Source organism: Ranitomeya variabilis, chromosome 5, assembly GCF_051348905.1.
Source record: "Ranitomeya variabilis isolate aRanVar5 chromosome 5, aRanVar5.hap1, whole genome shotgun sequence".
Taxonomy (NCBI): Eukaryota; Metazoa; Chordata; class Amphibia; order Anura; family Dendrobatidae; genus Ranitomeya; species Ranitomeya variabilis.
Genome location: NC_135236.1, coordinates 175,790,393 through 175,818,034, shown reverse-complemented (window position 1 = coordinate 175,818,034; position 27,642 = coordinate 175,790,393). Strand labels below are relative to the sequence as shown.

Here is a 27,642-nt window from a genome sequence, read left to right as displayed (position 1 = left end):
TGGTGGTATGGTGTGACTTTTGCTTTGGGCTCCCCCTGGTGCTTTGCCTGTTATCCTGCTGGTTTCTGGCTATCAGCTGGTTCATTATCCTCTGGGAGGTTCCTATATAGCTCTGTTTTACTTCCACTTGTTGCCGGCTGTCGATGTAATCAGTGCTACTCAGATTCCTTCTGACTACCTTGCTCCCAGTCCATCCAGGATAAGCTAAGTTTTGTTTGCTCATTTTTTGATCAGCAGTGTTTATTATGTTTTCTGTTCCAGCTTGCTAAAATGTAATTCCCTCGCTTGCTGGTTGCTCTAGTGGGCTGAGTTTCTTCCCACACACCATTAGTTGGTGTGTGGGTTCTTGAAATCTCAGGATGGATATTTTGTAAGGGTTTTTTATTGATCGCATAGACCCCTGCTCTATTTTCTGCTTTCTAGTACTAGTGGGCCTCTTTTGCTGAATCTGATTTCATCCCTATGTATGTGCCTTCTTCTTACTTCACCGTTAATATTTGTTGGGGGCTTCTATATCTTTGGGGATTATTTCTCTGGAGGCAAGCGAGGTCTTTCTTTCTCTTTAGGGGTAGCTAGTTCCTCAGGCTGGCTGGAGACGTCTAGGAATTTTTTAGGCACGTTCACCGGCTACCTCTAGTTGTTTTGGATAGGTTCAGATTTGCGATCAGTCCAGTTACCATCTCCCTAGAGCTCGTCCTTAGTTTAATCACTTGCTGATCTATTTGTGATCCTCAGCCACTAGGGATCATAACACCAAACACACCTCCATTATGTAGCCTGAAACCACACCAAGGTACCTGTCACATGATTAGACATGTGGTTCTGACATCACCACAGGTCCTGAAACAAACATAGATAGGCATGGTTATGCCCCTTACCCAGGGGTGAGGTATATGGGTAGACAGACCCTCCCATCTCTCATAGCTACCCGTAACCCGGACCCAAATTTCCTAAACAATTTCTTATTGCTTTATGTGCATTACAGAAAACACTCCGGGTTACATCACAGCGACAAGCCTTCTCTGTGATACATACCTCCCGTCGACTATACAACCTTTAGCCACGCTACACCAGTTAGTGTGATTTAGCCCAGTGGCTAATACGTTTCTTCACCAACAGTGCAGAGTAACTTGTGTCCACAATGACATAAATTGAAAAATAGGAATAAATTCAAGGGATAAATAATCCAAGAATGATCCACCTTGATGCGGCCCATTCAACTGCAGAGAGGAAGTGTCACTATGGTAGTCTGCTTGCCACGGGTTGTGTCTATGTTCCTTTATATATCCTGGCGTGCGCAATTGAAGGGCCTTATCAAATGGCACCTACATATTCAGATATAATGCTGAACTAATAAACTAAGTATTCAATTTTATGTCTCACATACATTACCTGAAAGTATCGCTCCTGGTGAGCCTTGCGTAAAGGGGAACGAGTTGAGTTTTGTTTGATAATGAGCTTTTAGGTTAATATGTAAAACTGAGCCCGAAGTTTCTTAATGGAGTATCATTTGTATATATTAATGAACTTAAATTATTTATATAACATTGAGCCCGTTGATATTGAGGTTTCAAGTTATGGGCTTGAGTGATTATGGGTCCATTTCACTTTGCTATATTAGATCATATTTTTCTCTCTAACAATGTAATTCAGACATCATTATGGTGCAACTACTATGCAAGAACAAGATTTTTGTCTTTGCCTTATCAAATTGGTTTGGCACCTTATTTGTACATTATCTGGTCGACCATAAGGGACTTCCCCACATCCCTATCTTGGTTATGGCCATTGACTTGTTTAGGATTTGAGGATAGCACTAGCACTTTGTATAGCAATTTTTGGTGTTATACACTTTGATACCAATATTTCCCCTTCCCTGTTTTTTGCCACTAACACACCCTTAAGAAATTAGTGTATATAACAATTGTTTGATATAACTCCTCTCCTTACACTAACAGGGTATGATAGAGTGAGAAGGGTCAGCGGCCGTCAAGTGGGGGCGCCATTTGCACAACTCTAGGGTACCAACCTCCACTGCAAGGTAGGAGAAAGACTAATGAGTTAAACGGGGCAGATTGTGTCCTCTTTGCGGTACTTAATTGAGTCATGCTTTTTTTTGCTTTTCCTAATCAAATTGCATTGGCACTTTATTTGTACAACTATAATGGATTTCCCTAGATATGACACTTCTATCTTGGTAAAGGCTGTTGGCCTGCCATCATTAGGATAGCAATAGTACCTTTACATCAACTTCGGGTATCATATGCTTTGACTCTAACGTCTCCCCTTCCCAGTTTTTGGACACTGATACACCTATAGGCAGCTAGAATATAGTCACTGACACTGTATAACATTTTTTATATGACTTCTCTCCTCACATTAACAAGGTGTAATAGGGTGAGAAGGGTCAGCTATCGTCGCGTGGGGGCACCAACCATACATCCCATTTCTTAAATGATTTGTGGAACAACCCCTCTAAGATATAACTGTAGAAGCAGACATGGACCACACATGTCTCACGTTGATCTAATGCCGCTAGGCAAAAATTTACAAACTGAACGTGAGGTTCTTAGATTAGCGTTCTGATCAGACTGTGAAGCCCACTGCCACGTCACGGCGAACCTCTCAGTGGGTCCCTAGCCTGAAAGGTGCGGCATCGTGCACAACCCACCATCACAGCGACAGTGCACCAGCAGGGTGGGCGACCTGGGGCCCCACAGCACCCATGCTGCGAGGCAGAGTCCCCATGACCCCATAAGAATGGGCCCTTAGGCCGGATTCAAACGACAGTATTGAAAACCGGGCCAGTGGTGAGCACAAATTGCTGACGTGACTGTCTCCATGTGCTCGTCCGTAGTGGACATCTCACCATAGTGGTGCACACTGTGATTTTTTTCCATGCTATCAGCCATGTGGACAGCTGGCCATAAGTACTGGCGCACTGGCTACAATGGGTCCGCGTGACCACCGCGGGGGACCGATTACACGCTCGTCTAGGTGGGCCCTAATGTGGATGCGTCTTTGCTGCGGCCATGTCCTGGTAGGTAAGTGACCTCTGAGGTGAAGATTGTGACACCCATTGTCCTCATGCTCCTGAATTGTTACATTGTTTGTACAGTGTTGCAGAATATGTTGCCGCCATATAAGTATTGTTCTGCGGTGCATACTGTTCTGCTGCTATATCACCGACGGGAAATAAGGCAAATGCTGATGTAGTAATATTATTAGACATTTTATACAGAAATGTGAATTTGTGTAAAATGTTAATATTGATGAGGCCATTTGTTGGTGAGAGGATTATTTTGGCTTTTCTCTTTGTCCTTTATCGTGTGGCTGGGGGTCTCTAGCCTCGGGGGGCAGCAGGCTCTGAGCGGCCCCGTCCCCGGCACACTCGGTGGGTGCAGGCATTCCTCCTGTCCGCTAGATGCTCCTCACTCCTGGCCCTGTCGCAGGCGCTGGAGGCTCTCAGGCTTCTCTTGTGTCGCTGTCACTTTAAACAAAGGCATCAAGGACCTTGGCAATCCAGCAGCGAGCGGGTGTCAGGGAAGTGAGCGGCTGCTGGCATGGGGGCACCGGGCATCCTGCCGCCATAGCAGCGCTGCACCTGTGATCCGCCCTCCTCGGTGCCGGGGATGTGCACAGACCGGGAGCCGGCACTCAGCGTCCATGTACATCTGATAGGAGCAAGTTTGTCAGCCTGGCATAGCGGGGCACCGAGCCCTATGGCAGCGGCTCTCCGGGTGACGGGAGCACATCAGCTGCAGGTGTAACAGGAGCTGAGGGCAGAGCGGGATTGACACGGCAGGGAATGGGCTCCTCCTAGTGCTCTGCCTGCATGTGAAGCCTCCCGCACTGACAGAGCCGAGCACACGGGCATGTGGGCACGGACCGGCACCGGACACCCGTCTGACTGAGGCCTGGCACACGCTGGAATAAAACAACGTGGAGAATCCCAGGAGAAGCGCCCACTCCAGGACCAGGAGGGCGCATTACCGGGGTAACTAATCTGTTTACTTTCTGCTGGGTGGCAGGACCCAATGTGTGTGTGACCCATCACTCCATGTGCCAGTCCCAGCAATTCTCTAAGCTTAACCCCATAACTGCTGGGGGACATCGTGGCTGCTGTCTCCGATTCATTGCATACAGTGATCAGTAATAGTGATCCCTATGTGATTCCATACAGTGATCAGTAATAGTGATCCCTATGTGATTCCATACAGTGATCAGTAATAGTGATCCCTATGTTACTGCATACAGTGATCAGTAATAGTGATCCCTATGTTACTGCATACAGTGATCAGTAATAGTGATCCCTATGTGATTCCATACAGTGATCAGTAATAGTGATCCCTATGTTACTGCATACAGTGATCAGTAATAGTGATCCCTATGTTACTGCATACAGTGATCAGTAATAGTGATCCCTATGTTACTGCATACAGTGATCAGTAATAGTGATCCCTATGTTACTGCATACAGTGATCAGTAATAGTGATCCCTATGTTACTGCATGCAGTGATCAGTAATAGTGATCCCTATGTTACTGCATACAGTGATCAGTAATAATGATCCCTATGTGATTCCATACAGTGATCAGTAATAGTGATCCCTATGTTACTGCATACAGTGATCAGTAATAATGATCCCTATGTGATTCCATACAGTGATCAGTAATAGTGATCCCTATGTTACTGCATACAGTGATCAGTAATAGTGATCCCTATGTTACTGCATACAGTGATCAGTAATAGTGATCCCTATGTTACTGCATACAGTGATCAGTAATAGTGATGCCTATGTTACTGCATACAGTGATCAGTAATAGTGATCCCTATGTTACTGCATACAGTGATCAGTAATAGTGATCCCTATGTTACTGCATGCAGTGATCAGTAATAGTGATCCCTATGTTACTGCATACAGTGATCAGTAATAATGATCCCTATGTGATTCCATACAGTGATCAGTAATAGTGATCCCTATGTTACTGCATACAGTGATCAGTAATAATGATCCCTATGTGATTCCATACAGTGATCAGTAATAGTGATCCCTATGTTACTGCATACAGTGATCAGTAATAGTGATCCCTATGTTACTGCATACAGTGATCAGTAATAGTGATCCCTATGTTACTGCATACAGTGATCAGTAATAGTGATCCCTATGTTACTGCATACAGTGATCAGTAATAGTGATCCCTATGTTACTGCATACAGGAATCGGTAATAGTGATCCCTATGTTACTGCATACAGTGATCAGTAATAGTGATGCCTATGTTACTGCATACAGTGATCAGTAATAGTGATCCCTATGTTACTGCATACAGTGATCAGTAATAGTGATCCCTATGTTACTGCATGCAGTGATCAGTAATAGTGATCCCTATGTGATTCCATACAGTGATCAGTAATAGTGATCCCTATGTTACTGCATACAGTGATCAGTAATAATGATCCCTATGTTACTGCATACAGTGATCAGTAATAGTGATCCCTATGTTACTGCATACAGTGATCAGTAATAGTGATCCCTATGTTACTGCATACAGTGATCAGTAATAGTGATCCCTATGTTACTGCATGCAGTGATCAGTAATAGTGATCCCTATGTTACTGCATACAGTGATCAGTAATAGTGATCCCTATGTTACTGCATACAGTGATCAGTAATAGTGATCCCTATGTTACTGCATACAGTGATCAGTAATAGTGATCCCTATGTTACTGCATACAGTGATCAGTAATAGTGACCCCTATGTTACTGCATGCAGTGATCAGTAATAGTGATCCCTATGTTACTGCATACAGTGATCAGTAATAGTGATCCCTATGTTACTGCATACAGTGATCAGTAATAGTGATCCCTATGTTACTGCATACAGTGATCAGTAATCTTGATGCCTATGTCATTGACTACAGTGGTCAGTAATAGTGATCCCTATGTCATTGCATACAGGAATCGGTAATAGTGATTCCTATGTGATTCCATACAGTGATCAGTAATAGTAATCCCTTTGTCATTCCATACAGTGATCAGTAATAGTGATCCCTTTGTCATTCCATACAGTGATCAGTAATAGTGATCCCTTTGTCATTGCATACAGTGATCAGTAATAGTGATCCCTATGTGATTCCATACAGTAATAGTGATCCCTATGTCATTGCATACAGTGATCAGTAATAGTGATCCCTATGTGATTCCATACAGTGATCAGTAATAGTGATCCCTATGTCATTGCATACAGTGATCAGTAATAGTGATCCCTATGTCATTGCATACAGTGATCAGTAATAGTGATCCCTATGTCATTGCATACAGTGATCAGTAATAGTGATCCCTATGTCATTGCATACAGTGATCAGTAATAGTGATCCCTATGTGATTCCATACAGTGATCAGTAATAGTGATCGCTATGTCATTGCATACAGTTACAATGTTTTTCTCATTGTTGGAACAACCAATGATTTCCCTGTTCGGTTTGTTAGTAATGGTGACTTGTGCATTGATCGCACTGTATTGTTCCCTGGAAGCTGCCATTTCAGGCTGGGGAGAGTGTGACCATGCCGATCCAGTGGGGTTACTGCCCAGAAATATGTCTGATCATTACTTTATCTCGCATACCTCCAGCTCTGAGAAGCCCCAGAAGTGCTGGTATCAGTACGTGTGACTGACATTACCGGATCCCACTTCGGAGCCTCGTCGCCTTCTGTTTCGGGCACCTAGGATGCCATGCAGGACCATGCTGGAGATGTGTGCTCTGTATACATAGGCGGCTCTTGGAGCTGGATGAAATGCCAGCTGTTAGATTAGTAGGCTCCTAAGGATTTGCTGAACAGAGGTATGGGACTGCAGTAAATCTCCACGCGGGTTGCTGGGAATACTAACATCTGTGTCGGATTCTCCAGAACACCATTACATCTTTTTGTTGCTGATAGGCTTGAAGAATCCTTATTTAAGGAGAGTAGCAATCCTATGTGCATTCATCCAGCAGAAGCTTCCAAAGACCAGGCTTAAATGTGCCATTTGTGGCATGACTGTTATTGTGTTTGTCTAACGTGACAGTGATGAAAATCTCTGATTTTGGGTCATTACGGTAGAAAGTACTGTTTGGTGCATGGCGGGATCTGATTATCTGAAGCTTTTATAGAAGATTTTCATGACTTGTTTAATAAAACATGTATTAGATTTTCCAATGTTTAATAATTCAACACTTCTCTGTAGTAAAATAGTTCGGATTGTTATAAATATTGTTTATTTGCGTTATACTTTAATGCAGATCCCTGATCTGATAGAACAGAAGCACCAATGTGCATTGATGTTTTAGCAACACGCAAAGAACGGCAATCATTAAAGGGGTTGTCCAATCCCACAATCATTTTTATAAACAGCTCACAATGGTGTAAAAATGCAAAAGGAGTAATAAAGATCTTAGCAAACCCCTCCAGCATCATTGCCAACATGCCCCTGATCCACCTATGGTTTTGTTCACCAGGCTCCAGGTAATTTGTAAAGGGAATTTTATTCATATATTTATTTTAGACCATTGTAAGATTTTTTCTTAAATCGTGTGGTTCAACAACCCCTTTAAAGAAGTTGTCTCATAAGAAAAAAAAATCCTTTTAGTTTGGAATAGCAGCAGCAATCAGCTGATCACAACAGATCTGGCTTCTTCCACTCATGGATGAAATAAATGTTGTCAGCGGATCATGCGGCCAAGCAGACCCTGCAGGGGAAATGTTATATAACATGGTGGATAGAGAGGTGAATGTCTGTCTATGTGATGTTAGCATCCTCAATAATCAGAACCTCCCACTCCCGTCTCCAAGACTTTACGCGTGCTGCGACGATTCTTTGGAATGCACTACCCAGGTTAATACGATTAATCCCCAATCCCCCCAGTTTTAAGCGTGCCCTAAAAACGCATTTGTTCAGATTGGCCTACCGCCTCAACGCATTAACCTAACTATCCCTGTGTGGCCTATATATATAAAAAAAAACAACAAAACAAAAACAAAAAAAAAACCATAATCAGGTTCCTCGCATCATGTTCTCATACACTTTATGCAGTTAATAGCCCTCTGTGTCTGTACTGCTACATACTTAGGCAGTTAACTGGTTCATGCAGCTTTACATGAACACCCGAGCCTTACACTATGGCTGGTCCAAATAACTAAAGCAATTGCTACCATCCACCTCTCGTGTCTCCCCTTTTCCTCATAGTTTGTAAGCTTGCGAGCAGGGCCCTCATTCCTCCTGGTATCTATTTTGAACTGTGATTTCTGTTATGCTGTAATGTCTATTGTCTGTACAAGTCCCCTCTATAATTTGTAAAGCACTGCGGAATATGTTGGCGCTATACAAATAAAAATTATTATTATTATTGTTATTATTATGTATGGACGGCAGGAGACCAGTACTGATTCTTCTTCTCTCCAATCGCTATGTTGCCCTATAAGGAGAGTGGTCGCAGATGTGACTGGCATCCAGTTCCTCTTGTTCCATGCCGTGCAGGTGTGTGAATGGAGACCTGGACAGTTTAGGTCTTGGTCACTTAGGCTACATTCCCACAATGAGATTTTGGTGCATATTTTCAAAAACGCAGCATCTTACAGTCCCAGCAAAGTGGATGCGATGTTTGGAAATCTTCTGCCCTCTTGGACTTTTATTTTACTCAGTGTAAACTGACCTGCGGTGCGTGTTTTATATCCGCAGCATATAAATGTCTCTGGTGGGTGCGCAGAGTTTTATGTGTGCATTTCCCCCATAGACTTGCATTAGATGTGGAAAAGCCGCAGGTAAAAAGCGCACATGCTTTATTTTAAGCAAGACACCAAAAAGAGACAAAAACGCGGCTTAAAAACACAATGAAAAACCACAAGTAACCTACCGTAATTTAAATGATAAATGCAGAAATAGTGTCGAAATTCTGCAGTGTCACCAAAAGCTCATTGTGGGAACGTAACCTAAAGCTGGATCACCCTGTTCCTTCTAGGGACATATGAAGTTGTCCTTGCATGCACCCTACAAGACAACGCGCCAGATCTTGGCTGCCCGGTCTATTGTGAGTTTATGCCTCTGTAAGTAATTGACAAATTTTGCATGGATATTTACCTCATCTGAAAATGCGAGGGAGTTGAGTGATCACCAGGTATCTTGATTTCTGCTAACAGAAACAAAAGCATTGGTAAAAACACTATTATGGCCAATCTACATTTCACTTCTGGGTGTTTTTAGTCCAGAAGGTCGGCACTATGTACTCAAGCTGTGGTGAACGTGTAAAAACAAGAGCATATTTCTCACACCTCTGGGTATTAACTGGTCCCCGTAGACATTAGGATATGTTTCTAGTAGATGAATATAAAGTTCAGTGGAAGATAACAATTTTTCGCAGGGCCTGGATCCGTCATCCACGCCGGTACTCCATTGCAGCCTGACCAGGGCCTAAGAACTTTCCTGAATGCCGTCATTCTGTGGCCTTTACAAGGATCCTGTGTTGGCGTGATGTTACATGATGTGTAGTCACTAGCAGTGCTGTGGAGTCGGAGTTTTGGAGGCAGAGTTTGAGCCCATTTTGGTGGAGTCGGTATAAAATTGACCGACTCCTAAAATATATAATAAATTGGGTACAGTAGTTCAAAGCAGTTTGTGGGGAATATTTTTATCATAAGAATTTGGGTAAGTTATGAAATGTCCTATAAATGTCTGTCCTATTCCTGATCTAAGGTCTTGACTTTTAGCTGAGATGAATCTGTGCTGCAGTTTATGTTCATGGTAAGTAAGGCAGCTCCTCAGGAAAGCAGGATTAAGGCAAGTACTTCTTCTTCTTCATCGTCGTATATTGCAGGATGATCAACAGCTTACTAAAGGAAAATAAGCTCTGATTGAGGTAGCAGGTAGGATGAGTGGGCTACAGGACGGCCAAGAGCAAGAGGACTCGGGTCCTGCCAGTGCTGCTGCCGTTCCTTCATCCTCATCAGATGAGGAGTTTGATTTCGAAAAGTATTTGGATGACATGGAGCAGGCAAAGCGTCGCCACAGGGAAAAAAGATTCCACTCCCATAGAAAACAGATTGACCATATTTCAGCAACGTTTTTTACCTCCTCTCAAAGAAGTAGAAGAGTTCTATCGTTCATCAAAACAGTGCACGAGGCAATTCCTTTATACCCTGAAATTGTTAGAGATGTTGCCCATGTGGTTACTGCTTTGCCACCAACCCAAGTTAGTGTAGAGAGGTTGTTCTCTAGCCTTAAATTAATTAGGTCAGATTTGAGGTAGTCTAGGAAGATCTGATGGAGGCGATACTATTTCTCAGAACAAATTCATAAACTGCACAAATGTTGTTCAGTACGTTTTTGTTGAAAACTTTTTTTTTTTACACTTCATAGTGTTTAATAAATTGTAAATATGAAAAAGGTTTTTGTTCTAAAGTTGTATTCCAATACATATATTGTATGTTCTATCTAAATGACTTGATTATTGTATCATAATAATAATTAAAAGCCTGATGTTACCATTTTACCACAGTAAATTTGTCACTTAAACACTTGAGCCATGTATGAGGGAGTCGGAGTTGAAGTTAAAGTTGGTGTCATGGAAATTGAGGAGTCGGAGTTGGAGTCGGAGATTTAGCCTACCGACTCCACAGCCCTGCCAAGAAGGAGCCAGAACCAGCCTATCCAGAGTCATGACAGTAAGATTCAGATTTATATAACCCCTGTTGTCTTTGGACAACTCCCATCAGCACAGTACATACGGACATTAGTGGTGGTACCATTGGAGAAGGAGCAGTTGCTAACCTATATCAGCTCCCAGCCAACAAGTGCCACAACTCCAATTCCTTCCCACATCTCCTCTGGCTTACTCTCCACATTTCACCCGGTCACAGAAGAAGTTTCCCGGCTCCTCTCTTCTTCTTGTCCTACTACGTGCACTACTGACCTCATTCCCTCACACCTACTCCAGTCTCTATCTCCAGTCGTCACTACTCACCTAACTAAAATCTTCAATCTATCCCTCTCTTCTGGTATTTTCCCCTCCTCCTTCAAACACTCTATCATTGCTCCATTATTGAAAAAACCCTCTCTCGACCCATCCTGTACAAATAACTACAGACCATTGTCCAATCTCCCTTTCATCTCTAAACTCTTGGCGCGCCTGGTCTACTCCCGCCTTACCCGTTACCTCTCCACTCACTGTCTCCTAGATCCATCACAGTCCGGCTTCCACCCACTACATTCTACAGAAACTGCACTCAAAGTGACCAATGAACTTTTGACAGCAAAACCTAATGGTGACCACTCTATGCTCATTCTTCTTGACCTCTCTGCATCTTTCAACACTGTTGGCCACCATCTCCGACTCTCTATGCTCCAATCAATAGCCATAAAGGACACTGCTCTCTCCTGGTTCTCTTTCTATTTTTCTGACCGCTTCTTCAGTGTTTCGTTCGCTGGCTCCTTTGTCTCCTCTTCCTTTCACTGTTGGGGCCTCTCAGGGTTCAGTCCTGGGCCCTCTTCTCTCTCTACACGGTCCCATCAGCAAATTTGGCTTTCAGTACCACTTTTATGCTGAAGACACACAACTATACACATTATCTTGACCTTAACTCCGCTATGCTACAGAACACCAGTGGCTGTCCGAAGTCTCTAACATCGTGTCCGCTCTCTATCTGAAACTCAACCTTTCCGAAATTTAATTTATTTTGCTCCAGCCGTCTACTCACCTCCCTAAAGCTGACATCTCTGTTTCCCTGTGTGGCACCACAATAACGCCTATGCAGCAGGCGCACTGTCTGGGTGTTATGTTTGACACCAATCTTTCCTTCATCTCCTATATACAATCTCTTGCCCACTCTTGCCTATTACACCTAAAGAACATCTCTAGAATCCGCCCCTTTCACACCATGGAGGTAACAAAAACCCACACTGTTGCCCTGATCCACTTCCGCATGGACTACTGTAATGCTCTATTAATTGGCCTCCCCCTCACTCAACTTTACCCTCTCCAGTCTATCCTTAATACAGCAGCTAGGGTCATCTATCTGGCTAACTGGTACTCGGACATGTCCGCTCTTCACCAGTCATTGAATTAGCTGCCCATTCATTATAGGATCCAATTTAAACTGCTTATTCTCACCCACAAAGCTCTCCATAGTGCGGCACCCCCTACATCTCCTCCCTCATTTCTGTTTATCAGCCTACCCGCTCGTTACGCTCCACAAGTGACCTTCGACTAACCTTTGCACTAATCCGTACCTCCCACTCCCTGCTCCAAGACTTCTCCCGAGTTGCACCAAACCTCTGGAATGCTCTACCCCAAGAAATTAGTACTAACCAGAACTTTGGGGGGAAATTATCTTTTTATATATTAGTGGTGTCTTATGATTTACACATTTTATTCCAGATAACATATGTTTTCAAGGTCTCTGTGGGAATGAAGGAACACTCGCTGATAATGTACTGTGCTCTTACAATGGAGTTTGCCGCTACCTAAACTTAAAAGAAGCTACGACAGTAACCGAAGAAGACGTTGATCACAAACCCCTCACAGCTGTTCTATCTGCAGATACATAAAGATGTGACACAGGACCTGCTCCTACACACAATGCACATTGCTCATAATCACAAGGTTTCTCTGAATAGATCTGTTACATCACATTTCTGTTCTTCACAGCTACACATATAGGAGATGCTACATCACACACATTCACAAAGTGCAGAAATGCGGAAGATATATGTGTTACACATTTAATGAAGCACTGACAGTGAATCACATTGCATATTTGCTATGATTAAGGGCTCATTCAGACGTCAATGATTTTTCTCATACTCAAAAAACTGTTTGAGGGTCAGTGTTTTGGATCCAGTTTTCATCAGACTTTGGTCCGAGTGTCAGTTTTTACCATGCGCGTCATCAGTTTTTCTTGTGCAAAAAAAAAAGATGAAGGTTTCTCAATCTTCTCCTATAGAACAGTCCTTGAAAAATGGACATCATATAGATGGCATGTGAGTGCTGTCCGATTTTTTTTTTTTTCACTTACCCATAGTTTAAGTTGTAATTTAGGTCGAATTCAGATATGTCTCTGCGATTTTGTACGGATCACTCTGTCTGAAAAAATAACAGGCATGTGAACACTCCACAGACTATGATAGAACTTGTCCCTATCTGTGAAAAAACAAAGATAGAACTCATACGTAAAAAAAGGGACGTCTGAATGAGCCCTATGGCTACTGCCAAAGGCAACGTAAGGTGGCATGTGATGGCGCCACAATAGACGGTCTTGATACTCTCTTTATATGGATAGAGGTCATTAAATTGAGGACTAAAAGGATTTTAAGTTTAGAAGACATGCAGACTGTCAAATGCAGCCCCTTCACATAGTACAGTCAGACAGCGTGGCCCTAGGGGCATGTTCACATGACAGCATATCTCATCTGCATCCTTTCCGGTGTGAAAACATGCAGCACACAGACCAATAGAGTTTAATGGAACACATCCGTTTTTTTACAGATCTGTCTGTCTACGACAAACTCATTGAATGTTCTATTTTGATTTTCTAGATGAGGCTCTATTAAAAAAGAATAGAACTTAGAAGTTATATGGTTTAGTGTAATGGTTATTGTGGAGACAGTGGTCTAAATGTGTCCTTGGATTTGTGTTCTCTTGTTCGACAGACAACAGGCTTTATGCCGAGTACAAAAGAAAAAGCATCCTATAGGTTTTCTTTCATTGGTAGCCAAAGACAAATGGCTCCCCTGCAGACTTGTAAGACATCGGTCGGGTATCAGTTACTAAATGGTGTGAAAACCTCCACACATTAAAGAGAACCTGACATCTGACTCATGCAACCTGAACCATTTCAGCAAGGAGGTGCAGATTCTCCCTGTCCAGACCCCATAGACCACACCCGACAAAGTGCGGCCCGCAGGCCACATCTGGCCCTCTGGCTGTTCCAGTCCGGCAGTCTCTGCTGTCTGCATCCATGATTAATTGGTGGAGGAAGGGCCGTTCTTCCACCAATCAGCGTGTGCAACAGCTGACACAATTCGGTCATTTCATTGCGTCAGCTGTGCACTGTGAAGAGTCAGTGCATTGGAGACAGGAGCAGAGGGAATGGGAGCAAAGCGAGTACATGGTTTTCTTTTTTTTCATATGTATGGGCTGTTTGGCTGGACATGGGAATGCTATGGGGGGTTCCAACTGGACATGGGGAGGCTATGGGGTGTCTTCATGGATATGGGGAGGCTACGGGGGGCTCATGCTGGAAATGGGGAGGCTATGGGGTCTCTTCATGGATATGGGGAGGCTACGGGGAGCTCCTGCTAGACATGGGGAGGCTATGGGTTCTCTTCATGATATGGGAAGGCTACGGGGGACTCATGCTGGACATGGGGAGACTATGGGGGGGCATATGATGGTCACAGGGAGGCTATAGGGTCTCATGCTGGACATTGGGAGGTTGTGCTGTGGCAAAAAACGATATATAGGGGGATGTCAGAATACTTAATTCTGCTCAATATTAAGTAATACAATTAATATAAAATAATAATAATTAATATGTTAATTAATATTTCGCAGGACTAATCTCAGCCTATTGGTTCGGCCCTCCACAACAGTCACAGTTTCTCATGTAGTCCCTCAGGAAAATTAACTGTCCACCCCTGCCCTAGACCATGGACGGAGAACCTCAGGCTCGGGGGTCATTTACGTTTGGCGATAACACTTTTTCACACAATTTGGGAAGATTCCTGTGAGCCACAGTGCTCAGGCCGGCAGCTGCGGTTTGACTGCTGACGGACCTTTAATTTTGTCTTTCTCTATGTCTTCTGTGATGTACTGTATATGCCGCAGCCCCAGCATCTCCTGTGATGTATATGCTGTAACCCCAATGTCTACTGTGATGTATATGGCGCAGCCGTGTCTCCTGTGATGTCTTTACTGCAGCCCCATGTCTTCTTACATGTCCCCCCATGTCTCCTGTGATGTATATACTCCAGCCCCAGTGCAGCCTATGTGATGTATATACTCCAGCCCCAGTGCAGCCAATGTGATGTATATACTCCAGCCCTGATGTCTCCTATGTGATGTATATATAGCAGTCTTGGTAACCTCTATGTGATGTAAACTGTATTTCTTCCACTGCTTGAGTTCTACAAATGAAATGTAATGTGAGCAGTGATGAATTTCCCACTGTGAAAAGACCTGCAGCGTAATTTACATCTGTGTTCGGTACGACTTACTGCTGTAAATTCTTTACAAAACTTATCATTGCAAGTAGTCTCCAGACCGCCGCCTATGCTCCACTAGGATGCAAATCTGGAAAAGCAGTTTCAAGTAGCAACATTATCTGTGCAATCTAACATCACAGCCGCGCAAAAGAGAAGCAGTTTCAGCCACCACATTAGGGGTGAGTTAATTAAATGTTTGACCAATTATAGCAGGGTAATTTTCAAGTTGATAATTTAGTATGGCCCCCCATGAGGGTATAAATATCCAAATGGCCCTTAGCAGAAGATTCTCCACCCCAGCCCCAAATGACATGTCTCGCCCCATGTGAGTGCATAGGAAAAAGGCCTTTCAATAAAAGAGATTGTTTTCTGCGTGTGAGCATCTGTGAACTGCGTTAATCTTACAGAGTTCATGGCAGTTCACAGCTGGCGGATCACACAGAGGGTACCATGAGAATCGCGGATGTGTCCTGCAGTAACCTTAATTACGTCAACGCTTGTCATTGCCTCTGGTTCTCACGCCACTCTCTGTGTTGCAGTGGCTGTGGTGAGCCGTAGTGTTACTGATGTCACCGCTCATCACAGCCTCCTGATGTAGCAGAATTAGGGATCTTCATGGAACCTCCATTTGGATTATGGCGGACCCTATGGATTACTTTTTTGGTAATAAATGGGTAAAAGAGTGCAACTGTCAGGGAGTGCATTTTAAAAATAAAGGACTTCTATATGTCTGTGTGTTTACTTATTTTGACTACGGGGTTAGTAATGGGGTGTCTGGTAGACACCTCTCCATTACTAACCCCTGGGCTTGATGTCAGCGGACATTACACAGCTGACATCAACCTCAAAACCATTTCTCTGATTGCCAATGCATCAGGGTACTCTGGAAGAGCCGAGTCTAAGTGACAGTATTGGTGCATGTAATGGATGCACCATTTCTGGGGCGGCTGAGGGCTAGTGTTATTAGTCTGGAAAGGGGCCGAAATCCATAGACCTTCCCAGTCTATTAATATCAGCCCACAGCTGTCTGCTTTCTCTTAGCTGTTAATTAAAATAAAGGCAATGCCACTTCATTTTTATAGGGTCCCCCACATTTTTAAAAACCAGCAAAGGCAAAGCAGACAGCTGGGGGCTGATATTAATAGACTGGGAAGGTCCATGGTTATTGGTCCCTTCCCAGACAAATAAGAATAGCTCCCAGCTGCATGCTTTCTCTTAGCTGGTTATTAAAATAGGGGGAACTCTGCCATTTTTTACATTTACTCCTGGAAAGCTGCCAAATAAGCTCCACAGAGCTTATTAAATATCTTGACGGGGATCTCTCTCTCTGACTTTATCATTTATATATCATCTATGTTCCTCATCACTATCTATCTTTATATTTAAACATCTTTAATACATAACACTCTTTAATTCCTTTCTGCATTTCATTCCATACGTGTCCCACGGACAGCTTACTGACATCACACGGATATGGACAGCACATGGACACGGGCATGTCACACGGATAGCAGACATGTACATATGGATGACACATGGACACAAACCACGGATCACACCAGCACTGTTTATTCCAGTACCGGACCAGGACGTGTGAATGGGGCCTTACACAGTATACTGATCCTATAACTAAGTAAGGTCTTAGATATTGGAGTAGAAACCAGGTGCAACTTTCTAATTTATTTTGAACCATGTGTACTAGTGCCTTTTACAACTACATAGGCAACAGATAGAAGATTACTGCTTGTTCTGTCTATCTTGGCTGAACCACTGAACTCAGTGATTGGCTTCAGCGTTGATGCACTGTCATCCTGAGAATGACAGAGACCTGAGCAGCAGTGGGGAGCCAACGCTGGATCAATGAGGATGAGTATCTCCTCAGTTTGTTATTTTAGCTATATAAGTGCGTTTGGAGTCCACTTTTCTAAAAGTAGGAAACTCTTTCAATGGATCACTAATTCAAAATTATGGTCCAGGAGCAATAAAGTGAATAGACTAACTTTACAATTCTACCCCTCTGCATTATGCACACCAGGGCTGTGGAGTCGGTAAGCCAAACTTCCAACTCCGACTCCTCAATTCCCAGGACACCGACTCCGACTCCCTCATACATGGCTCATGTTTAAGTGATAAATTTACTGTAGTAAAATAGTAACTTCAGGCTTTTAATCTTTATTATGATACAATAATCAAGCCATTTAGATAGAACATAAAATATATTTATTGGAATACAACTTTAGAACAAAAAAAAACTTTGCATATTTACAATGTATTATTTACTCTGCAGTAAGTGGAAAAAACAGTTCTCAACAAAAACATACTGAATAGCATTTTTGCAGTTTATCAATTTGTTCTGAGAAACAGTATCGCCTCCATCAGATGCTCCTTCATAGATTACCTCAAATCTGACCAAATTATTTTAAGGCTAGAGAACAACCTCTCTACACTAACTTGGGATGGTGGCAAAGCAGTAACCACATGGGAAACATCTCTAACAATTTCAGGGTATAAAGGAATTGCCTCGTGCACAGTCCGTTTGATGAACGATTGAACTCTTATACTTCGAGAGCAAATGAAAAATGTTGCTGAAATATGGTCAATCTGTTTTCTATGGGAGTGGAATCTTTTTCCCTGCGGTAACGCTTTGCCTGCTCCATGTCATCCAAATACTTGCCAAAATCAAACTCCTCATCTGATGAGAATGAAGGAACGGCAGCAGCAGCACTGGCAGGATCCAAGTCCTCTAGCTCTTGGCCATTCTGTAGCTCACTCATCCTAACTGCTACCTCAATCAAAGCTTCTTTTCCTTTAGTAAGCTGTTGATCATCCAGCAATATACGATGACTCGGGTCCACTTAAACAGCTGCCAGAATTTTATTTTCTAATAGCAGTGTCTCCGTTTCATTGAAGCAGCAATGCCATCTGCGATTAAACCTCCTCTTTGGGACAGGCAAAACAACAAGTTCTTCCACTCCTTTATAAAAATACCAGGAGTTAAATCTCAGCTTGTAACCTTTTAGTCACTGTAAATGGTTGATGAAGCAATTCCTTCAATTCAGCCACCTGTGTCCATTGACCTTCATGCAGTGTTACCTGAGGGTTGGCCATATCTACAAGGAAGGGTTTCAGCTCAAGCAATCCCTCAATCATTAAATAGGTGCTGCCCCACCGAGTGGCTTGATCCACAATTGCAATTGCCCCTTTTCCAACATGTCTCTTCAAGATGGAATCAATTTTAAGGGTTCTGGCTGTAATAGCCTATTTCCTCACTTTGATAATCAGAGTTCCAACATGTCCCTCTTGCAGACTATCTCTTATTGCCAGCTGCAGCGTGTGCACAACACAGCGCATGTGATGAATAGGAAAGAGGTGTGAAGCAGCTTCAACAAGACGATCTAATTGTAAAGAATCTTTTTGCTGTTCTTCTGTAGTAAATATTTGTTTGTTCCTCTGTAATGGGAACAGGACTGTGGCCTTCCATCTCCGACATACTGAATGTGAAGTGTTCTTCTAGCTGCTGTTCACCTTCATTCTCATTCATCAGTTTAATTGTACTTACCATGTTTGAACATTTATCAGTTACATTAGCAAGAACCTGTTCTTTTTTGAGTTCATTATCTTGCAGAACGTTTTCCACTAAGGTGTGGAGAAACTGGCTGCTGTGGTGAGCTTTAGTATCTTTTACTGCCAGTGTCTTACTAACAATTTATTTGTTGTCACAAACATATCGACCGTTGATAGCAAAATAGTTCACTCTGTGTGACGTGAGCAGGCATCCATTTTAAGAAACACAAAGTGTCTCTTGAGAGTCTTTTTAAGATCTTCCTTTTGGTTAAGGGCTTATTCAATCACTAATTTTCTAATACTTTCTAGTTCCAGAGAAACACCAAGTTTGCGATCCATTTCTCCATTAAGAGCTGTTAAAGCTGTTAGTTCAAATTATGATAATGTTACACAGTCCTTCACAACAAGTTCAATGAGCTGTGCTTTAAATATATCTGCTGTCATTGTTACAGTAACTTTGTCACTTACAAAATATCTTGTAACTGACATTTGAGATGCTTTTTCCTCCTTTGTCTGGCGGGAAGTGCTGGTTTCTTGGTGCTGCTGTGATCTTTTTCAGTCACAGCTTTGTAAACGTCTGGATGCCTGCGTTGTAAATGTCTTTTTAGATTGGAAGCTCTTGAAGGAGCATTTTTACTACTGCCTGAGTATGCACTGATTTTGGCATCACAGCATTTGTTTTCATCTGGGTCACTTATACACTGATACACAAAATGTTTATTATCTTGAGTGACTGTGAAATGCTCAAATACAGCTGACTTCAAAAGATGCTTCTTAGACATTTTGTAATCATGTAAATTCACTCTCAAAATAATTTTGTCCTGTAAAAAATTAAAGTATATTGTAATTCTTGCAAGAGTAAGGAATCATGCACTGTATAATTTGGGATATAAATAAAGCAATCTTTACATAAATCAATAGGACAGATGATAACTATAAAGTTTGTAAAATGTGTTGTTAAATTGCTTTACTATGAACTTTCAATGTCAAGGCTTGTCTCAGGGTACAGCTCACTAAATGCTTCACATCATATTTCTTCACAGTCTATAAAGAGGGGAGGCGGAAGGGAGGGAACATGTTTGTGCTGAATCATATTCCAGAACACACACACGCAAATGTATATGTCCTCATCGATCCTGTTACTGTATTTCCAAATTTGAGATGTTAGAAAACATTTTTTCCCCTTATATTCTACGTATAGTGTATATAAGTCATCAAAGCAGCTAATGTCTCCAAACATGAGCTAAGAGGAAAAAAGGAGGAGCTTTACTACTTTGCATGAACATAAACTGCAGCACAGATTCACCTCAGCTAAAAGTCTAGACCTTAGATCAGGAATAGGACAGACATTTATAGGACATTTCATAACTTTCACAAATTCTTATGAAAAAAATATTCCCCACAAATTGCTTTGAACTACTGTACCCTATTTGTTATATATTTTAGGAGTCAGATTCGGTCCGTTTTATACCGACTCCGACTCCACCAAAATGGGCTCCGACTCCGATTCCACGACTCCGACTCCACAGCCCTGCTTTCTGGTCTGGTCTGGGTTAAATTAGTCCGCCTCTCTTTGGTTCTGGGGCGGTGATTTAATGCTGGTATTTCCTGGGTTCTGAGACAGTTATACTTCCGCCTACCCAGTTTGAGATAGCTGACCCAGGTTATTTGTCTATAATCGTTGTTCCTCTCTGGGTGTGTGCCTTGCTGTTTATGACCTGGTTTGCCCCCTGGCCACTGCCTCTGCTTTGTACTTCGCTGTCTGTCCTGGCTTTCTGACCCCTTGGCTTGTTTCCGACTAATCTGCTGTTTTGCCCCTTGGTACCTTGCTCCCGTCTGGCTCCCGACCCTCGGCTTGTCCTTTGACTATGTCTCTGTCTTAGTACTCTGAGTCCGGCTTTTTTTGTAGACCCTCCATTCTTACACGGTAGCTCTGTCCCCATTATCCCTACAGTGATCACGTGACCTGCCTAGCTCAGGTCCTGTATGCACTGCGTGCCTCATTCCTCCCTCTACCTGCAATCTCGCTAGCGCCCCCTTAAGCTGCCTCTCTACTAAACCAGGCAGCGTCATTACCCTTACATTTTTCCTATAACGTAAAGATAGTTTAATACAGTGAACGACATTTACAATCAGGAGTAGTATACACCTTTAGTTTTGTCTTGTGTCTTGCATTGTATGTCTAGTAGTGCTAAATCCAAATCTGCATTTGGGTACATAGTGAAAAGAGTTGCGCATTCTAGAATGGTTCAATTCTGTAAATATTTGACACTAGATAGAGCTAGATAGAGCAAGACCTCTTTGAATGAAATTGTCCTAGATGAATATCACCTGTCCTCGTCGGCTGGTCATTGCCTTTTATGGCATATAATCTCAAGGTAAATATAAGTGAACCAATGCACTTGTTACAAACTATATTAAGCTTCAGAAAGCCCAACATGTCTTTGCCCATGGAGCAGCAGGTACCTTGAAAGAATGCTGCATTTTGGAAATACAAAGGCCATTCAGCTGTCCTTATCACACGGCAGAACCAGTGCTTCCAAGGCGATGAGCAAGTGATTGTCACCAAAATGTTCTATTCTATGATAGGAAAAATTCTGTGACATTTGATGAGTATTTTTCTGCTATGAATTGGTCACAGACGACAGTATAATTTTTTTTCTAAGCAAAAAAAAGTTGCCATGGATAGAACTAGAAGAGAATCTGTCATCAGGATTTCATACCCCAAACTATAGGCGTACGTAGATCTTTCTTAGACCAGTCCAGCAATATCTTTACATGGCCAGTCCGTTGCTCTATCACTGAGAAATCAGCATTTGAATTGATATGCAAATGAGGCTGAAGTGCTTTCAGGACTTGGAAGATCTTCCAAGCCTCGGTCACTCCAGCTCTATTCCTAGCCCAGTGCTACCTTCTGTTTAACTGTCAGCTTCTTTGCTTGAAATCACAAGCAGGAGGAGACTATGCTGGATGGGGAATAGACCCGAAGTGACATTTGCTCATTTGATTTCTCAGTAACAGAGGAACAGACTGACCATGTAAAGGTATTGTTGGACTTGCTTTTGAAAGAGCTACATATATTACATATATATATATATATATATATATATATATATATATATATATATATATATATATATACACACATATATACAGTACAGACCAAAAGTTTGGTCACACCTTCTCATTTAAAGATTTTTCTGTATTTTCATGACTATGAAAATTGTACATTCACACTGAAGGCATCAAAACTATGAATTAACACATGTGGAATTATATACTTAACAAAAAAGTGTGAAACAACTGGAATTATGTCTTATATTCTAGGTTCTTCAAAGTAGCCACCTTATGCTTTGATGACTGCTTTGCACACTCTTGGCATTCTCTTGATAAGCTTCAAGGCGGGGGAGCTGGGGAGCGTCGGAGCTGGGGAGCGTCTAAACAGCGCAGTGCGCATGCCCAGGAACCCCAGCCCCGCACTGTGCATAATGAATAACAGTGCGGGGCGGGGGATTCAGCAACAGTGTGGCCGCACTGACAATGAACACTGCGCAGGCCCCAGGCAGGCACGCACAGCGCAGGCGCCGGATTTCAGAAGATAACAGCGCTCAGGGGGCGGGTACCATCGCCCCTGAAGAGATGAGTGACGGCAGTTGGGGGATTCATACAGGATGCTTCGGACCGCCTCCAGGTACAATATCTGGTATGTGTGGCCAATTTTTAAAACGCTTTTTTGAGGTAATAAATGAATCAAAAACTAAAAGAGCCACCTTGTTAGACTGCAGCATTACTGCTGCACAAGGTGGCTCTTTTAGTTTATAACGGCTGGGGGGGGGGTGACAGTGGCCCTTTAAGTATATAATTCCACATGTGTTAATTCATAGTTTTGATGCCTTCAGTGTGAATGGAGAGAGAGTGAGTTTGGGGGTGAAATCCTCCTGTCAGATCGAAGAAAATATAAGTTGACTTGCAGTTTCTGGCAGCAGCTACCAAACAGTGTACGGAGCTGTGCTGCTCGGTTTTGTACAGTGTTTACAACTGACCACCGCAGGAGATGATCACAGCTGATTAGCGGGGTGCCAGGTTTCGGACCCCAATGATTTTATATTGATGACCTGCTTTTTTTTCTTTTTTTTCCTCATACTTTTTATTGAAATAGAATTCATCTCTACATATACTGAGCAGGAATAAAGCACAAACATACGGTCTGAGGCTGTTTTCACATTTGCGTTGGGCAGAGCTGCGGAGGGCTGCCTACTTCCTCGTACTTCCTCCGTTAAGCCCCACCCACTGCCGCACCTTTTCCATTTGGCTCCGCCTACGTCGGCATACGTCTTGCGTACCTATCTTTAACATTGGGTGTGCAGGCCATGTGAATGTATGCGGATGCCTCCGCATGTGTCGTTTTGACGCTGCGCCGACCGCAACAAAATGCAACATGTGTTCTGCGCAGTTCGGCGCAGCGTCAAAACGAATCATGTGGAGGCATCCGCATACATTCACATGGCCTGAATACCTAATGTTAAAGATGGGTACGCAGGACATATGCCGACGTAGGCGGAGCTAAATGGAAGAGGTGCATCAGTGGACTGCTTAACGGAGGAACTACGCAGCCCTCCGCAGTTCACATTTGCGTATATGTGCGCAGCGTATCATCTGCATATGCAAACGCATGCGAAAACACATGCAAATTCACGTTTCCGCAGCATTTTTATCTGCATCAGCTTACGCATGACGCCATAAAAACACTGCGTGTACATGCATTTGTATGCGTTTTTTCCTGCGTTTGCGTTGTTTATGCGCATGCGTTCGATATTTCCAGGAGGGTGTGTCTCATTGGGCGTGTCTCAATCAGTTTCTGGACATGCGCAATCCGAAGTATGCAAGCGCATCGAACGCATGCTTTCCCATAGACAGTAATGCGGTTTTTAAGGCACTCATCCGCATGCACATACCTGTGCTTATTTGACGAATTTTTGACACCTCCAAAAATGCAACATGTTGCGTTCGCCAGACCCCGCCGCACACCTCAACGACGCATGAGTACACATCCGCAAGCGAACGCACGCAAACGCATGTCCAGGCGCACATCATGTTAAAGATAGGGACGCATGCGGATCAATGCAGATGAAACGCAGGGCGCACAGACGCAAATGTGAAACCAGCCTAACTGCATTTTTTTTTATATATAAAACTGCGTTTGGTTACGGCTGCACATCAACCGTTGTGTGTGGTCTTGTAATCAGCCCTCAGTAGATCCATCCATATCAAGTGTAACCCAGATATATCTAATTTATATAATGATTGCTTGCAAAATAGAATCTCTTGTTATTATAAACTCATTAATAGAAGAGCCAGACGAGGAATGTCTTCTCATTACTGCTGAGAAATCTGCACATTTGTCTACGGCATAGTCTTTATTAGTAAATCTGTGCACAAAAATTGGGGCACAATCATTTTGGCCATACACCTGGTCTAGTCTGCAATCTACCCATTCGGTCCAGCCATGGCTGAAGTGCAGAAAGATACAATAATTCCAATAAACACTATAATCCTGGATCAATTGCCTTCTATGTCATGGTTTCTGTGATGGTAATTACGTGTACATGCTGAGTCCTCTCTGCTTTAAAATCCTGCAAATTAGATGCTGAGAAGCATAACCTGCTCTTTAGCTGTTTATTTAGTGCGTATGTGACCATTGTGGGACTTGGATAATGACCACATTGGAGCTGGAGAGCTATATGAATCACGAACATCTGCAGTGCAAACTAATGATTAAAATGCAATTATTATTAGTGCTCAAAGGGGGAGACTAAACATGGTGAATATATGGAGTCCTGCGTTACCGGTGTAGAAGGTTGGGAACGTACATCACTAGTGCAAGTCTGAACTGTTCCCCACATAGCCTGCAGACAGAAGCTCTGGAAGCAGCACAAGACATGAAGCTACAAGTGGTGTAACCTCTGCTTAATAGGTCATTAACTCCATTTTTCTTTCTTTTTTTTTAGGCGATTTGGTTGTTGTTAATTTCCTTAGATACAAATGTGAATTTATCAAAACTTTTAGTAAACTGGTTCACTAAAGAGAGCAGCTTCAGAGCTCAAATTATGATCTGAATATAATAGGTGCCCAATATAGGACAAGGGTGAGGCATGGGCTTCTGGTGGGATTTTGTTGCACCTAAATGACATATTACAAATACCTTTGGGCACAGAAGGCAGCTCTATATGTGTATTTATATGTATTGAGGTATTGGGATCCACTCATATGTCTCAGATGTCTGATAGATTCAGGTCCTACCTCTTGGAGAATGAATGGAGACATGACCATGAATGTTACATAAATAGGATTTGGCCCAGCGAGCATGCTTGGTTGTCGGAGGGACAGTCCATTCATTCTCCTTCAGGATGCATTAGCCAGCGACTGCCATGATAAGGGTTGGGGGACTCTGCTCTAGAGATCGATGTAGGTCCCAGACAAGCATTTTACATCCATACATGTGTTTGGCGACCTACTTGATGAACAAAGTCTTAGGCTACTTTCACACTAGCGTCGGGCACTGCGCGTCGCAATGCGTCATTGTGGAGAAAAAACACATCCTGCAAAGTTGCCCGCAGGATGCGTTTTTTCTCCATAGAGTTTTATTAGTGACGCAGTGCCACACGTCGCGACCATCGTGCGACGGTTGCGTCGTGTTTTGGCGGACCGCCGCAATGCGTCGCTAATAAAAGTCTATGGAAAAAAACCACATCCTGCGGGCAACTTTGCAGGATGCGTTTTTTCTCCACAACGAAGCATTGCGACAGGCAGTGCCTGACACTAGTGTGAAAGTAGCCGTATGCGTCTGGCCGACGCAGTGCGACGGCCCCGTACCGACGCTAGTATGAAAGCAGCCTAAGGCACCAAACTGTCTGCTGCTACAGGCTCCTGACTTGGGAATCCACTTCTAGACACAGACCTGCAGGGAATACAAGGTCAGCAGAATGTCTCACAGGCTGGTGGTAAAAGACAGACTGATCTGTTTGAGGTCTTATTACTAGTATCTTGCATTTCCATATACTGCGGACCTCAAATTCCAAGTGGCACTGCATGTTATGGTTATTACTACCGCTGCGGGAAATTGCAAAGCTTCCCCATAGTTACCGGTGGTGCCAGTGTTCATGGTGCCCACAGTCCGGATCACATGAGGTTATGGCTTTGTGTGATTACCGATTGTAAACTGCACATTTCCATCCAAATATAGGTTAGTAATTTAACTTAGTGCGACCTGTCAGTGCGTCTCCAACAATCACTACATTAAGAGTTGTTCAGGCGTCAGTGGGCTCGGTTCCAGAGGAATGAACAGCTTGCATATTACTAGTTCTTGTGCGTCTACAGCCTTGTACTAAAAATAAGTCACTTGAAATTGGCCAACATACTGCTCTATGATGGCTTGTTCATCTAGGCCTTTTTCTTGCACCATAGGCTAGATATTACTTATGCTCCATTAATTTCTTGCTTGAAGCGGCTCGCCGTTTCTTAAAGAGGACCTGACACTTGTAAACTAAATACCCTGTAAAAATCTCTGAGCTGGTGTATGGTTTCAGCAAAATCTGGTGTTTGCAGAGGTCTAGTTGCTTGATCCTCCTCTCCCATCAGTTAGTAGTGATCACTGTGGAACTATTATAAACTAGTCACCAGGTGGTTCAAAACACCTGAACTTGTACATAGAATTGTTCCCAAATGTTCTCCACTGTGCTGGAGATTATTTACATACCGTATTTGACTATATTGTATCCATAGCAAACAATTTTGGGCTCAAGATTGAGCAAATTCTATACTCTACAAACGTCTATGTAACAGGAACACAAATTATCCAAAACCTATTCGATATACAAACAGCAGCTATAAATTCCACCCTTACTTTCCATATTCTCAATGCTGCCAAAATCTTAATTCCAAGATACTGAAAAGACAATATAACACCGTGTGTTAAGGAATGGCTTAACGTAATATGTAGAATTGAAAGATTAAAAAAATAGCAATCATGGTGGACAAACTAGACAAGCATACCAAAATCTGGAACGGATGGTTCTCATGTCTAGAATGAATATCCGAGATGGATACTTTGATATTTTCTTGGTATCACATGATTTTCCCTTGACCTCATGATGAGTCAAAACCTAACACCACCATCTCTTCAGGAATATCACCTTTCCACCCTAAGTGATAAATCCAGTGCAAGACTATAGTCTAGTCAGTGCAATAATAATATTTTAGATGCAGGTTCGTGCTTACCTTCCTCATATTTAGTTATTCTTCATACGTTTATGTGTTTTTGATAAATGTTAAGTAAAATGTTAGAGAACCTATCAGCAGGATTTTGCCACAGTATGTAAACTACAGACCGCACCATATTAGTGCTGTAATACTGAATATAATGATATCTGCGGTGGAGAAATCCTTCTTGTGGTTCTTGTGTAATTAGTGTTTTGTTGTAATGATGTATTTGTGCATCGGGGTGGACTATGGGGAAGGACTAGGGGAAGTCTCTTCTTGTTGTTCTGGCCCCTCCATCTGCCTCCTGCTTGAATGACAGGTTACTGATCCATCAGTGACCTGCCTCCTATTTTACATATCCCACCTGCGCAGAACTTTATTTTATCTACAATTGCTGAAACCATACATCATGCACCCCCTCTGATGAGTAAATACATAAACTAGTGAGCCACAGTTTGGAATCATACAGAAATGTCCTTTTAGTTGGTAAATCAATACTTTATTTCAAGGCACTGATTATAAATTATAGTTGATGTATTGGCAGTGTCATAACCTATGTTTTATCATCATCATTATTATTACATTT

At 42.7% G+C, this 27,642-nt stretch overlaps 1 protein-coding gene across 1 annotated transcript in view; it reads left to right on the top strand.

The window, feature by feature from the left end:
- The first annotated feature begins 3,504 nt into the window (after positions 1 to 3,504).
- MAN2A2 (mannosidase alpha class 2A member 2) overlaps positions 3,505 to 27,642 on the top strand; it is a 206,699-nt gene continuing 182,561 nt past the window's right edge. Inside the window, exon 1 of the mRNA XM_077263559.1 lies at positions 3,505 to 3,997. The gene's annotated coding sequence lies outside the window, so the exon portion shown is untranslated. The remainder of the gene's footprint in view (positions 3,998 to 27,642) is intronic.